This window comes from Pezoporus wallicus, unplaced genomic scaffold (genome assembly GCF_028554395.1).
Source record: "Pezoporus wallicus isolate ANWC-B61680 ecotype Strahan unplaced genomic scaffold, APGP_CSIRO_Pwel_v1 scaffold_2584, whole genome shotgun sequence".
Lineage (NCBI taxonomy): Eukaryota > Metazoa > Chordata > Aves > Psittaciformes > Psittacidae > Pezoporus > Pezoporus wallicus.
Window position 1 is genome coordinate 1249838 of NW_026642851.1, and position 13545 is coordinate 1263382.

The 13545-nt window shown below is 40.9% G+C and overlaps 1 long non-coding RNA gene across 1 annotated transcript; it reads left to right on the top strand.

Annotated features, from left to right (window-relative positions):
• The first annotated feature begins 7046 nt into the window (after positions 1–7046).
• Positions 7047–12995, top strand: LOC130611690 (uncharacterized). Its single transcript, XR_008975285.1, has 3 exons — positions 7047–7205; positions 11004–11097; positions 12808–12995. It is a non-coding gene; the product is annotated as an uncharacterized LOC130611690 (long non-coding RNA).
• The last annotated feature ends 550 nt before the right edge of the window (positions 12996–13545 follow it).

Genomic DNA, 13545 nt, shown 5'->3' on the forward strand with positions numbered 1-13545 from the left:
GCAAAAATTGTGGCCAATAAGGGTGACTTCTGGTACTTGAACCAGTAAAAGATTATTTCCATCCCCTGACTTTCAGCACATAATTATGAAGCAAGTCTTCCTAGGCTCCTAATATAGTCAGAGATAAGACAGGTCCCTTCAAATTACATTTCAGGGCTGATGCTTAACCCAGGTGCTCTGAATCTCTACCTGGAAAAGCCCATTTATCTCTGCTTTCATAGAAACATAAAATCATAGAATGGTTTGGGTTGGAAGAGACATTAAGGATCATGTAGTTCCAACCCCCTCCCATAGGCAGAGACACCTTCCACTACACCACGTTGCTCAAAGCCCCATCCAACCTGGCCTTGAACACTGTCAGGAATGGAGCATCTAAGTTTTCCAAACTGAGAGTCCAGAGGGGCTGCCTGGCTGAGTAAGCTGTCTGAGGTGAGGGTGGCCTTAAGCTCAGTGGCCTGACTCTTGCCCTTGAAATGGTCTAGGTATCAATAAGTCCTTCAGATTGCCAGGACTGCTAATCAGTGGCTATGCTTACCTAACAAACTAAGAAATAATGCTTGGTAATTCTCCCCAGGCTACAATATTTGATTTTATTTGTTTTGAACTTCATCCTGGTGCTATCTTAGCCATTATCTAGATATGTAAGTGTAGAAGGAATTTTTACATAGCAAAAAAGGCCTACTCTATTCACCTGATTCCTAATGATTCATACTAACCTATCCAGTGAATATCTCATGTTGAGGTTACCACAGCATAGTATTGTCAGTGTAGATTTGGCAGAAATAAGCAAAGGCAGTTGTGCAGTAACATGAAAAAAGACACTTAAGCACCAATGGCAGTTATTCCAACATACAGTAGGAGTGCAAGTCAGTCACTTAAACATAGGCAACTGCTACCATTTTAGAAACCCTGGGGTACTTTGCTACCTCCAAATTCCACTGGGAAGAGCCTAGGTCTCCCGGATTACATCAGGCAGCCCTGTGTTTTAGGGCATCTCAACCAAGGTTAGAAATATTAGGTTAGACAACTGAATTGTACCCTGACAGTATTGATATTTGCATGGAAACGCACATTGTGGTGAATGGTAGCAAGTGATTAATCACATTGTGATTACCACCTATATGTTCTAAACATCAGTATAATCTGCATTGTGGCTCAGCAACAAACATTCTGCTGATACAGCTACATGGAATATAGGATGACTTGGCTTTTCAAAATCTGGTTCTTGATTCATCTGCTACACTTCCAGGGTGTTGAGCTGGGAGGCCAAAGAGCGCATGGTCAGAAAATGAAAGAACTATATATAGGAAGCTTCCTGCACCCTGTATGGAGGAAGATTCAAAGGAAAATAATGGTGAAAATTTGCTATGATGCACTGAGAGAAGAAAGATGATACCAGGAATGGTAAACAGAGACAGGAAGTAGCCTGCTGGTGGTGTTAGTTCTTGATTAGAAGCCCGTTAAGTTTTGGCTAGAGGGCTAAACCCAAGGAGACATTTTGTCAGCCCAAAATTGGAGAGAAAACAGAAAGACAATAGAACAATCAGAGAAAGGAAGAGAGCAGAAGTGAACAAACATATTGCCCCTATTACAATGACACACAGCTACAGCTTTGTAGCAATACTGCCCAGCTGCCTTTAGACTAACTGAAAATGAGAAAATAAATCAAACTTTCTTTTGACTGTCAAGGGTAAAGAGAGAACTGTTTCTTTTTCAGCCACTAGTAACCTGATAGCTTGCCACAGTGTATTTCACATAAGGAAGTCTGTAAAGCAACATCTAAGTGTTCACTGTGATTAATATTCCTTATGATCTCCAGCCACCTAATCGCATCCTGACCTCAGTGAGGGTCAGCTCTGAGAAAGGATGGGCTGTAGGAGCAGGGTGGGCTACCAAGAGGTGCTGGTGAATGATGGAGCAGCTGGAGAGAAAAAGAGGACTTCTGCAGACATGAGTAAATAAATAGTGGCAAACCAAAGGCACTGACCTCATGGACTAATGCCATGGGTCCAGAGCTGCACTGAGCTATTGAAAGAAGTGGGGCAATCCATTCCTAATGTCCAGATGCACTGAATGTAAGATATGCTTTTGTCTTCAGTTTAATCAAAAAAAGCTACAGCAAGAAATACAGCGCTATCTTGAGACACAGAACACCAACTCCGAAGCCATTCCCAAGATACACTGATCAGTGCTTGGACTGCCAGATAGGCTCTATAACACAGGATAGATATTCTGCACTACACGGTCAATTCTTGCATTCTGAATGGTAACAATGGTAGTAAGCTTTCCTGGTTTTTTTTTTGTTTGTTTGTTTGTTTTGGTTGGTTTGTTTGTTTTTTCAGGAACTAGGTTTTTTCCTGGATATGTAACAGTAACACAGTCTCCCTCCCATCCAGAAAAACTGTGTGGGAACCACTGGTCTGAGCCAGATGTGTCCAAGCTGGCAGTCCATTAAATGTAGCGCCTTTGCACACACATTTCACATTATGCAGATGGAGCCACCAGGATCAAATACACACAATGCCAATTTTTTTTGCAACTGGATAGGCACTGGGACCATGAAGACCTCCAAAACAACAGTTTACTCAAGGTATCTAAACCCCTTAGCATGGCTCTGAGATTTTTTTCAACAGGACATCTTCAACTGCTTATAAACAAATTAATTTCCAATCTGTTCTATTTCCTTCTCTTAGTCTTTTTCTCAGAATATGCTTCCAGCCATTAAACCATCCAAGCAGAATAAAATACGTCCAGGCATCAAAATGACTAATAGCCCCCCTAAAAATAAATCTGGAAAACTGAACTAGTGTGTACTGCATACATTTTTGTTTCACATTAAAAAAAAAAAAGGCTCTAATTCAGAAAAATGCTCTATTTCCATTTTTCATTTATGCAAATTACACTGAATAAATAAATCTACATAATCTCACCTCCTGCTAGACAACTTGCAGTAACATTTGCCAAAAGAAAGACAGGCTTTTCTGATACTAATGCATAAAACATGCCGAATAAAAAAATTAAAACAAATTATATTGAGTAAATAGCTGCTGTGCAGCTCTGGAAAGAATAATAGAAGGACTGTTCAGTTACTTCAAACATGCTAACAGTTAATGGTATATTCAAGTTAAGGTTTTAATTGAAACGGTCATATCCCAAACCACTGAAATCTGTTTTCCTTTAATTTCCATGGAACAGGTGTTTAGACCTCTCTGACGAAGCATTCAACAGTGTCAGGCTGTTGGTCCTGGAAGATCAACCTATTCAGCATGTAGCTGATGTACTGTGCAGGGGCTGCAGCTCCAGAAAAGCAGATCTCTTATGTAGTTTTGGGAATGTAGGAAGTGCCTTCTCCAATTTGATCAAAACCTCGCTCTGTGTGTCCTCTGTCCATGTAAGATAGAGCACTGGTGATTGTAAAGATTGCCACTGGTCTTGGGACTGTAACAGGGGAAGGATAAACCAAAATCAACAGCAGCATCTTCTGATTAGGTATCAGTGGCCTCTTCCCACTCTGACTGGATATGGTAGATGCTGAATGGCAACTCTTTTTCTTGATGGTCCATCTGGAAACTAGCAAACCCCAGTCATACTTGGGGCTTGGACACTCTCCAGTTACCTTTCAAATATCTTTTCACACTGGAAAATCTATTTTGGACAGCTGAATCCTTATGCTCTTTTCTCTACAGAAAGAAGACTGGTCAATGGGGTCCACCAAAAGGCTTGAGTGTTACAAACTGCATCATCAAATTTTTAGATGCTGTGATGCTTTGTGCACTTTGAAGATGACTTTTCTCAGAGGAGAAATCTAAGTTCCTTGCATGCTTCCTGGGGGCAGTAAGGTAAGGGATATATGAAGCCTACAGACTGAGTAAAAAGCTACCTAAGGATGCCAGTAAGAAATCTGAAGAAAATATGATTTAAGAACGTGTCTCTGCTAAGGCAGTCACAAGACTGGCAGTAAAACCAGTGTTTTCTAACAACTACCTGGAGGAGGAGAAGTTCTTTCTACTTGTTTACCGTATAGTCTACGGTTAAGAGCATACATCTGGGATATGTTATATCACCCACATCAACCAACTGCAAGGATAATTTCTCTTTTATAGACTATCTGGTGTTCAGACTGAGTTATTTACTGCTCCACTATGAATGAAAATACCACCAGGCAACTCTTCCTGCAAATTCTAGTGGGCTGGCTTGGAGAATTCTTCACACATCAGGTCCTTCAGACAATGTAGGATGGGCATACCTTGATGTGAGAAACATAGCATGGCAAATACCTTTGTCCTTGGAGACCTTACTAGCAGCGAGCTAAAGGGGCTGGAGAATCACAGTGAAGTCTCTATCCATCCAGGAGATTACTGCTAGAAAGGCTGGATAAGGTAATGTGAATTTCAGCCTTCCCAAACCTGTCGTATTGTATTTAAACCAATGTATTAAAAGTTTTTATTTTCAAATCCATTATTTTAAAACAATCTTACAAGTAAAACAGGTAAATCTGAAATAATTGTTGCTCATATTTTCAAGCTCATTTCTAACTGCTTGGGCTAGAAGCTTATTTTTCTCCTTTTTAAACAAGAGATAAGCTCCTTAATTAACCATAAAACTCCAGAAACCACAAATTAAAAAGAATCATTAAAAATTTTTGCTACTTATAATAAAAGGAGGAGAATTGACACTGTAGATTTTTGTGACAATATAAGATTAAATTTGTCTTACTGGTGATATGGGAATACTAAACTCCACAGATTAGAAATATAAAGGATGACTGAGATCTGAGACTGACTGTGGTCAGTCCTGACATGAGTAAGACACTGCTTCTGGAGTCCTTGATTTTCCTTGTTTACCTGTGCAGTGGCTGGTCATATTCCCTAGAGAGGTATAGATTCCCTCTGCTGGCACTCCAGAGCTTCCTAACCAGCACTTGGCAGAGAAGGACAAGAAAGGGAGTGGAAAGGACTGCTGTATCTTTTCTCCACAGCAGATACATAAAGTCTTCAAAAGAAGTTCAAGCTGCTTCCTGATCCAGGGCTACTTGAAGCTATTTGTTCATAGGAGTTTCCACATTTCATTTTTCTTAGATAATCTAGGTGCAGTTGAGCATCTCAGTATTCCCCAATGTGCTGCAAACTCCATAGTTTAGTTCTACACAAGGCAAAAACTAGAGGGTTTGGATATGGGCCTTAGTAACTGAATGATCATGGATCATTGCAAGCTTTTGATATGACAGACCCCTTTTCACTTTATCTTGTACTCTCTGGATAGAACAGGATATCCATTATTCCAAAATGCATGGCCTGCTAAAATACCCAGCCAAGTTATAACCAGATTCCACATCTTATTAAACCAGAGTTCTCATGATTTTTACAATCATCAGTGTCAGTCCTTCTGTCGCATAAAATGACCACTTGATTAGACCTTTCATCTGGCAGGGCTCATTTGCCATCTTGCCTTAACTGTGGCCACATGCCAGATCATGCTTATACTGGGTTAAAAGTGACCCATATATGAATTCCCACACAGTTTTTGTCCATTGTTTCCCTGACTTTAAATCTAGGACACAGCATAAGCCAGCTGTGCAAGTCATTGTCTCATGAATCAGCTTCTCACAAAGCGAGGGAAAAAACCCAACCTCTCCAACAAGCTGGCAGTACTGTTATAAGGTGATTGCCTAGAGAAGCCATTGGAGCTGCCACATGCACAAACTTGTTCAGACTAGTAAATGCTGAAATTTGCCTTTGTTTAAATCATCTACAGACTCTAGAATTAAGTGAAATGAATACACTTCAGAATATTTAAAAAACGAGGCATTTTATTTTTCACATAACATCCTGACTCTTATTGACAGTCTAGTCATGATCTCCCTTTCAAACTGCTTCCTTGTCTCTCTGATGTGATGGACAAGGAATTCGAAAGATCATAAACTACATGTAGGTTTTCAAACAATATGTTGATTGCCAGAGGAAAAATAAAAACCCAAACTGCAACACCACAGGTTATAATTAGAAGGACAGAAGGCTGATACATAGAATTATAGAATAGTTAGGGTTGGAAAGGACCTTAAAATCATCTAGTTCCAACGCCCCTGCCATGGGCAGGGACACCTCACACTAAACTATGTCACCCAAGGCTCTGTCCAACCTGGCCTTGAACACCGCCAGGGACGGAGCATTCAGAACTTCCTTGGGCAACCCATTCCAGTGCCTCACCACCCTTACAGTAAAGAACTTCTTCCTTATATCCAATCTAAACTTCCCCTGTTTAAGTTTTAACCCATTACCCCTTGTCCTATCACTACAGTCTCTAATGAAGAGTCCCTCCCCAGCATCCCTATAGGCCCCCTTCAGATACTGGAAGGCTGCTCTGAGGTCTCCACGCAGCCTTCTCTTCTCCAGGCTGAACAGCCCCAACTTTCTCAGCCTATCTTCATACGGGAGGTTTTGCCTACATATAAAACAATAATGGAAAAATATGAGAACAGATGTGTTCAGCAGCGGCAGGGGCTTGTAGAATTTGGTCTCGTGTTTCAGTGGACAGATTTTTCTACCCACAATATTAAAACCCATCTGATGCTCCCCACGGAGGGTATCTTCTCACACGCCAGCCAGCTCCGGCGGACCGAGCTCACCCTGGAGCGCTCAGCCTCGCTGCCTCCAGCCCGGTCGGTGACTCCGTCCGGTTTGACCTCCGCTGTGGAGAGCGGGAGCACGTACAGACGGCGGCGGGCGCATACCCCAGTTTATGGCCTCTTCTCTCCCCAGCCTTCTGCCGGCACCTGCTCCCGTGGGCCAAGGCGGGTAGTGCTGGAGGCGGCGGCCGGTGGCAAGCGCGGGGGGAAGCCAATGCCGGCGGGCCGGCGGCGCCAGCGAGGCCACCCTGAGGTGACCCAGCGAGAGGCGGGAAGCAAGGCGGAGCAGGCCGGCCAGGACCACACAAACACCCAGATCACAGGAACGCCGGGAGCCAGCGGGCCGGGGCCGGGGCCGGGCGGGGCTCAGCGGGGCGGGGCTCGGCTCGGCTCTGCAGGCGGCCCGGAGCCGGGTGCGGGCAGGGCGCAGGCGCGGTTGAGGCCGCTTGCCTCCCATCAGTCTCCGCGGGCGGTGGGACGCCGTGCTAGAGTGGTGGGTTGAGCATGTCGGAGAAGAAGCAGCCGGTTGACCTGGGGCTCCTGGAGGAGGACGACGAGTTTGAGGAGTTCCCGGCCGAAGGTGCCGGGAGGGGCGGGGACGGAAAAAGAGGCGGCAGGGCTGGGGGTGAGGGCGGTGCTACCGGTAGGCCGCGGCCTCTGTCGGGCCGGTCGCCGGAGGCGGGAAAGGAGCATTGGGCCTGGGATGGGGGGGGGAATGGCGGCAGGGCCTAGGCGCGGATCGTCTGCGGTGCCGTGCCCGTGAGCAACCCTCAGAGCCTCTGCGGCGGTATGAGACGTCCCCGCATACCCTGCTTCAGCCGTACGGAAGCAGCTTTGTGGTGCTTCGCGTTTTCTGCCCCCCCCCCGTCCCGGTCCGAGGTGCGGAGCTGCGGCGCCTGGGAGTCGGGTTCAAGCTTAACTGTATTGACGGTGCACGGTGGGTGGGCTTCACGGTGCTGGGCACGCCGCGTCCGAAGTGCTGTGTCACTGTGCGGGAGAGCTGGATTCGAGCGCGGGGGATGCGCTGCTCCTCGGCGCTCCAGATGGGAGTCGCTGGGGATAGGAGGGCGAGGGCTGGGAACCGAGTGTAACGGGGAAACGAGTGAAAAGGAAGTAATGTGCTCTGGAGTTAGCGTGAATCGCTTTGCGTTTTAAAGCGCAAATATTTATGTGTTGGTTTGCTTTGCACAGGTACAAGTATATTTAATGAGGAAATTAAATCCGGACTTTGATAAAATATTTCGTGTCTTTCTACAGATACAATCTTAAGAAGATCCCTATAAGGGCATGATTGTTTTCTAGGTCCTTAATTCTGGAAACTGTCTCAAGCTGTGGATAATAAAAAATGACCTAAAATATGATGGATGCAATGTCAAGGTTGCTTTGCTTTTTCTGTGGCCTCACAAGCCTTATGTGTTCTGACTCCTTTAGTACCAGTAAAAAAAATGTTTTTGTGCTTCCTGACAGATAAAGTTCTTAACATAGTTGAGATGATAGCTAAGCTAAACTGAGAAGATTAGCCCTTCTTTTCCCTATGTGTTTACTAAACAGGTAAAAAATGTTTATCTTATTCAATGTAAATTAAGTATTTGCAGTGGGATGAAGCAGCCTGCTTCTGAACCAGCCTTGGTCAGAGTACTGAATTGCTGTTACAGAAGGTGAAATTAATTCTACTTGACTCTAACTGTACTTCTAAAACCAGGTACCTTACAAACTTTCTGGGCAGAAGAGAAGTTTATTAAAGAGTGAACACCATCAGGCTTTTTGCAGATCTCTCCTGCAAAAAAAAGAACTACCTAAAGAGGCCCATTTAAATCTTCAAGTGAAGTGGTATTTTTGAGATGTTACAGTGAATGTGTAGGCCACTTTGAATGTTGTCTTCAGTGTTTAGGAAAGAATCATGATAACTGTGTGCTCAAACCCATGTCAAATTGGTTTTCTCTCAAATTAAAACACTGCTTTCTATGCAGGAGAAAACATTTGCATTCTATTACCCAGCTTTTATTCAAAGAAAATTAGGTAATGCAAACTTGCATTAAGGGATTTTGGGGCATTTCTTTGACTTTAAACAATTTATCAAATCAAGTTTATATATCAGAAACAGACGTGTCCTATTTTTATAGGACATTTTATTTCAAGTAAGTACAGTGTGGTAGATTCAAGTCTATGTGAACTGGTCACTTAAGAACTTTTTGTACAGTGCTTTTCACAATGTAAAATGCAATGTATGAATTTACAGGCTTTTCTGGTTTGTTTGGTTTTTTTTCTTGTTTTTTTTTGTTTGGTTTGTTTGTTTGTTTTCTTTTCCCAAATGTAAAATATGGCAGTCTGTGATCAGTGGTTTTTTTTTAGGAGTCCAGCCATGACAAGTTTATCAAAATTGATTTTGTAATTTTGGTGTATATGGCAGCAGTGCTTAATGGTAGCAGGCTCTTGAATGCTTCTGACACTTTCAGTCCCAGATAATGCTATGTAGTTTTTGACTTTTATTTAGTCACAGGCATGTAATACAACTGGGAAGAATAGTATGCAATTCTGGGATATAGTGTCAACATACAGATACTGTAGAAACTTGTCGCTATAGCAATGAGAATATAATTTAGGTTTTACTTTCATTGTCCCCTATACTCCCCAGTGAGGAAGGTGACATGGGCCTTTTTGACTCTTCTTTACTCAGTGTGTGATCTGGAGCATATTTTTGCAGACTCCTCAGCTGACCTTTTGTGATTGAAGCTGCTGCTGTGCCAGATGCTAGTTACTAGGGTTTATATTCTTTTCAATTTGTAGATCTGAAGTACTTGTGTGTTAGTAGATAGTTTGATTTGGTACTCAATTTAAACAGTTGAGCTTTGCTTTTGGTATCTGTGAAATCCAGGTAAATGGTGAGTGACAAAGCTTTTTTATTTTGACAAAAATAATCCATTGAGTACAAACAAGTGAAACTTACTGCAGATAGTTCTAAAATAGAAGTCCTTGCCTTTGAGCATCTAGCAAAACGACCAAATTCAAATAATGCATTTTTATGCTGTATTTTTTCTTTACCTTCTTTTTCAATTCCTTCTTTTGCTGTCCTTAGACGAGAAGGATTTCTGTGCTCCTTCATATTTTCCCATTGTCCAGTTTATTTGAGTAGGGAAGTTTAATTGTAATGCCTTGTATGTGTGTGTGTCTAATCAGTTACAAATGGATTTTCCTGTCCTGGTGAATCTCAAATACTAATTTTATTGCCTGTCATTGTTAGAAAAAGGAGGAGAAAATGCAAGGACCTGCCTTCATTCTTAGAAAGTTAGTTGTTCACAGTGTTTAATCTTTTACCCTGCTAGTTCTCCCTTACCACCCATTGATATTTAATGTTACTTTGGGCCTTAGTCCTCAAAGCTTTCTCTGGATGGGCAGCAGGTGGCTTACTGAATTGTAAGGGAAGAATAGTGTTATCTCTTTAAATATATTAACAGTCATTCAGAAATACAACGTTACAAGTATCAAAATCAGGGGGGTGCTTATTTTGGTAACATTGGGAAAATTTGGTGTCTTTCAGTAGGAGAAAAGTGAGAAACTGTTCACCAGTGGAGTAAACCAGCTGGTATTTATACAGTAATTCTGAGACTTTCTGAGTATTTTTGTTATTTTTCTAAAGTAAGTAATTATTTTCATCTTTTTTTTTTTTTTTGAAATAATGAATCATTAAGTGGGTGGCGAGTAATTTGCCAATAGGGATGTGCCAGATTATATTATAGGAAAAATAACAGGTTAGCAAGTGAACATTTGGTGTCTTTCCTCTGTAAGGAAAGAGCTTCTGCTGTCTTGTGAATCCAGAAGTAGCTGGTTCCAGGTAGCAACTACTGTTTGCAGATGCCTGTCTCAATTTACTTTTGCTTCTGCATTGCAAATACTTTTTTGGCATTTATCCATAGACTGACTGCATGTGATCTGAATGAAGTGAGGATCTGTGTGTACTTGTATTGGCAGAAGCAGTTGATACATATTTACTTCTTTAATCAGACAAAAGTGCGTAAATACAAACCTGGAATTGCACACCTTTGTTGAGCTTTTAGGAGTCAAGTACTCAACATTACTTTTTACAGTGCTACAGCTTGTCCATTTGTGTGCAGAATGTCTTATGAATGTGTAGTGTAATCCTAAAAGCTATGCTGTGAAGTGTGTAATGATTTTCTTAACCAAGTTGCATTTTTTTATTAAAGAAATTGTGAGGTGTGTTTCAGATCTATGTCTTATAAACACATAACTTTAACAGAAAAGTCTGGATCATATTTATCAGCAGAAGTCTACCTTACCCAAGGCTGAGCTAATCCATCAGTAAGACACAGTACCAAAGCAGTGGAGCATACAATATTTAGACTGCTTTTCCTGTCTTTAGACTGGACTGGTTTAGATGAAGATGAAGATGCACATGTCTGGGAAGACAACTGGGATGATGACAATGTAGAAGATGATTTCTCCAATCAGCTAAGGTAACTTTAACTTTCTGTTCTAGAAGACCGGTAAAATGTTAAAAATGGCATATCTGTTTGAAATCTGCTTACTTAAAAAAGGGATCTGAAACTGAAATAAATGAAAGCTCTGCTTTGTGCTTTTTTTTATCTAAAGCCTTTCAGAACCAGACTTAAGGGACTGCAGCACAGTGAAGCATTTCATCTTTTAATCATTGTACTGTGAGCCCTGAAATATGCCTTATGTCATTGACGTGTTCAGGCTTCTTCTGTGTTATGCAACTTAAACAGTACAGAGTCTCTCCAGATTGTGATGCAGTTGACACTTCTTTTCAATTTAACATGAATAAATCCTTTTCTAAGGACTTTTCTACATATGTGTGAAAACACAATTGTGCTGGAAACATTAATGGCAAGGGATCCAAGATTCTCTTCTGTGCTATGTGGTATATGAAGTATGTTGTTACAGATTTTTTTCTGTACTCTCAAGTGACATTGCTGCTCTCTGTCCAAATGGACAATTTTTCTAGAGGTCAATTATTTGTATAAATGTTATGGTTCCCTTCTTGTGTGTAATCATCATGATGTTAATGAGCAACAGCAGCAAAGTAACTGTTCACGTACTTTTAAGAAAGTGATAATAATTTGGGTACCTCTAATCCAGTTGTTTAATCCTCTTTGTCCCTTATAGTTTCAGTTAATCCTTTACTGAGGCATAATTATAACTTGAATTGTTTCAGGCATCAATACAAAGTCACATTTTATAATAACCCCTCATATGTTGCGTGATGAGCAAACAATCTGTAATACAGCCTGATTTAAACAGTTCCTAGGTTGATCTCCCTTAAAAAAAAACCCTCTGTTAAAAGCAGTCCTTTGTGTAGAAATAACCTTTGGTGTAATTGTTTCTTACAAGGTTGAAAGGCAGTTTAATATTGGAAAACAAATTGATACGTAGTGAAACACGCTATCAAGGGATGGTGTAACTCTTGATGAGCCTGGCTGATCTTGACAAACCTTCAGTAACTGTACCTTAATTGTAGCCTATAGTGTTGGTGACTGTATGCTAGTGCTACAGTGATAGTTTGCAGTGTTTCTTGCTTGCAGTGTGGTTTTCTTTCATCTTTAGAAAGAAAATGCTGCAGTCTTTCTAAAAATTCCACTGCTAAGTATATAAACCAGCCTGAAATATTTTTAGACTATGGTATCCAGATACACTTATACTAAGGCTAGAGATAAAATGAGGTGCTTTTCTGTCTGATGTGTTAGGAAGTATTTTTGTTTAAAACAAGGAAGAAGTTAAAATACTTTTGGAAGCACATGCATTTAAATCACTCAGATTAGTGAGCTTGTTTGGTTTAATAAAACCTTGAGAATAACTATGTAAGGTGCAATTTTATGTCCTCTAATGCATCTAGAATTGTTGCAGGCTCACAGGTGTTGCTTTGTGCTGTATTTGTACTCCAGCTATGGTGGGTCAGAGAGCATTAACTGATTAAAACAAGTATTTGGATTTTTCAGTTGAGAAGTCACTTGTAGTGATCCAAGATACTAAGCTGAAGAACTTGGAGAGTAAGTGAGGTTAAGGTTGTTGGTATGAACTGAAAAGCAGTATTGCATGTTCATATTCTAAAATGATTGCATATTGTGCAATATATTTAATAAAAAAGTCAAATGTCTGACAGTATTTTATTTATAAGTTTTAACATGCCTATCTTTTTTTCTATACAGAGCTGAATTAGAAAAACATGGATACAAGATGGAAACTTCATAGTTTTTGCTGAATATGGAGTGGTTTAACATTGAACTGTGGATAGACTATATGGAGAAAAGAAGAAAAGGTGGAGAATGAGAAGACACAATTCATTATCTGCTTGGATTTATTATTGTTTTATATGAAAATAAAGTTTTTAATCTTAGCATAGTGATATGTTCAGCCTCTAATAACCTGGTAACTTGTATTTCAGTTCTGAAATGACTTGTGTGACAGAATTCATGGACTTGCCTAGAATTCTACTAATGATGGTGGTTGATGCTTTTGCACCAGTTTCCGTCATGGGGAGCTAGAGAAGCACCGGTATTAAGACTAGTGAATGCTTGTGGTAGGGGATGTGGAGCTATCATAAAGAAATAAAATACTCATGTATTCCAATTTAAATGCAGCAGCAGTAGAAAGGAGTTTTGGGGAGGGATAAAGCTCACTTTGCCTCAAGATTTTCTTTCATAATGATTGTTCTTATTTTTGTTGGTAATTTCATGTGAGAACCAGTTTAATAGACTCAGAAGCTAAAACACACTTGAAGGTGCATCTTACAACAGCAGAAATCCGAACTCTCTAATCTTGTCCTGTCATTTCTCAAGCCTGTTAGAGATGAGACCTCTCTGGAGGTGAAAGAAGTTCTGTTCTCATGCTTGTTTAAGCCTAGGAATCTCTGCTGAAATTGCCTCCAATTTGCCTTTTACAGCAGT